The sequence below is a fragment of the Pseudopipra pipra genome, unplaced genomic scaffold, assembly GCF_036250125.1.
Source record: "Pseudopipra pipra isolate bDixPip1 unplaced genomic scaffold, bDixPip1.hap1 HAP1_SCAFFOLD_49, whole genome shotgun sequence".
Lineage (NCBI taxonomy): Eukaryota > Metazoa > Chordata > Aves > Passeriformes > Pipridae > Pseudopipra > Pseudopipra pipra.
The window spans coordinates 137,501-140,000 of record NW_026990972.1 but is presented as its reverse complement, the minus strand read 5'-3'; positions in this window follow the sequence as shown (position 1 = coordinate 140,000).

Sequence of the window (2,500 nt, the reverse complement as noted above, 5' to 3'; positions counted from 1 at the left end):
CGCCGGACGCCCGGCTCCGGACAACCCACGCTTCCGGCCCCGCCGGGCCCACGGCCGCCCCCCGCAGAGCGGCACCTCCAGCGTGCGAAAGCGCCACCGAACGTGCCGCGGGGCCACCGGCTTTCGCCCGCCTCGCGGCCGTCGGCTTCCCCCAGAAAGGCCGGGGGACGGCGACGGGGAGAAAAACAAAAAGCCCCCGAGAAAAAAGCACGCGCGCCTCTCGCTCGCCGTGCTAGCCACGGCCGCCCGGGGCTCGGGGCGGGGCCCGCGCCCCTCGCTCCCCGATTCCCTCTCGCTGCCCACGGGCTCGCGCCTCGGCGGCGGCCGGCCGCTGCCGGGCCGCTCTCGCGCTCTCACGCACTTTCTCTTCCCTGGCGCGCTCGGCGTGCTGCGGCTTAAGGCCGCCGGAGCAAAAATCAAAAAAACGGAAAAAAAAGGCCGGGAGGGCGCCCCACTTCGCCCGCAACCCGGCCCCCGGCCGACAGACCTTCGCGGAACCCAGCCCTCCGGCAGCCAGGCCGGCGGGGCAGGCCCGACCGCACGGGCCGCCCGGCCGCCGTGGCTCTCGCGCCGGCCTAAGAGGAGGGAGGGGCGAGGCGCCGCCGCCTCGCCCGCCAACGGCCATCGTGCGTCCCCAGGGCTCCCCGGCGACTCTGTCGGGTTCTCGGTCTGCCGGCGCGGCCGCCGGCCACAGCCTGGCCGGCCGGCGCCGCCGCCTTCGGCCCGCTGGGCGGGTCCCCGGCTTAGGGCCGAGGAAGGGGGAACGAACAAAAGAGCCGAGGCGCGCCGAGGGCGCCGCCTCGCCCGACCATCGGGCGGTCCCGTCACCGAGCTCCTCCGGCAACCGGCCGGGCCCAGGCGAGGCCGCACGCCCACCGCCAGTCCCCGGCACGCCGCCGGCACCGCTGCCGCCCGGCAGCCGAGGACAGGGCGCCGCCACCCAGGCCCGGGCCATCTTCGGGGCTCTCGGGAGGCGGCCGGGGAAAAAGCCCGCGCGGGCTCGGCCCTTCGAGCCCCGGCCGCCAACCGCCCGCAACAATGCCCGCCGCCGCCGCCGGACGACGGGCGCCGGCTTAAGGCCGGCCCACCGAAAGGACGAGACGCCGCCGCCTCGCCGCCCTCGCACACCATCGCCTTCGCCCGGGGCCCTCGGGGAGCCGGCAGCCGCCACCGGCTCGGGCTGGACGCTGCTGTCGGGCCCCCGCGGGCCCCCCTCGGCCGTCCCAGTCCCGCACTCCCTCGGCTGCGCTTTCGCGCTCGGCTCTCGTCTTCCTCTCCCGTCATCGGGCCCGCCCGAGGAAGCCGGTCGAGAGCCCCGCGGCTTTCTCGCGCCGGCCTTCCTGCCGCTCGTGGGGTTGGCCGGCCCGTGGCACGCGCCGAAGGCCGCGCGGCAGCAGACGCGGAAGAAAAGGGGCCCTCGGAACCCGCGCTGCTAGACAACCCCTGCCCACAATACGGACAGACGCGTCCTGGCGCCGCCGCGCCTCCGAAGCGGCTCGAGGCTCCTCAGCGGGGAGGCGCGCGAGAGCAGGCCGCCTCTCGCCTAGACCTAACCGGAGGCGGCGCCCGACAGCGACCCCTTGGCCGACTTCCGGGGCCGGCCGCGACAACAGGTCTACCCCGAAAATGCCGACAGGCGCCTAAGTCCCGCCGGAGCCGGGTAGACCTGGTGGCCCTGCGCCGGGACGCCGCCGGGGCGCAGGCCGCCGGCGGCGGCCGCGGCGGCCGCATCGGCCGGCTCCGGAACCGGGTAGACCTGATGCTCGCCAGCCCCGGAACCGGGTAGACCTGATGCTCGACAGCACCCGGCGGGGCACGAGGCCGGCCGCGCCCGACTGGGCGAACCGGTCGGCCCGGAAGCCCGGGCCACCAGGTCTACCCGCCGGGCTCGGGCACCAGGTCTACCCGCCGGGCCCGGACACCAGGTCTACCCGCCGGGCTCGGACACCAGGTCTACCCGCCGGGCCCGGAAACCAGGTCTACCCGCCGGGCTCGGACACCAGGTCTACCCGCCGGGCCCGAACACCAGGTCGACCCGCCTAACCCGAACGCCAGGTCTACCCGCCGGGCTCGGACACCAGGTCTACCCGCCGGGCCCGGACACCAGGTCTACCCGCCATGCTCGGACACCAGGTCTACCCGCCGGGCTCGGACACCAGGTCTACTCGCCATGCTCGGACAACAGGTCTACCCGCCGGGCTCGGACACCAGGTCTACCCGCCGGGCTCGGACACCAGGTCTACCCGCCGGGCTCGGACACCAGGTCTACCCGCCGGGCTCGGACACCAGGTCTACCCGCCGGGCTCGGACAACAGGTCTACCCGCCATGCTCGGACAACAGGTCTACCCGCCGGGCTCGGACAAGAGGTCTACCCGCCGGGCTCGGACAACAGGTCTACCCGCCGGGCTCGGACAACAGGTCTACCCGCCGGGCTCCGAGAGCAGCTGTACCCACCGACACCCCCGCCGCCGAGCCCAGTCGGCCGCCGCCCTGCCACCT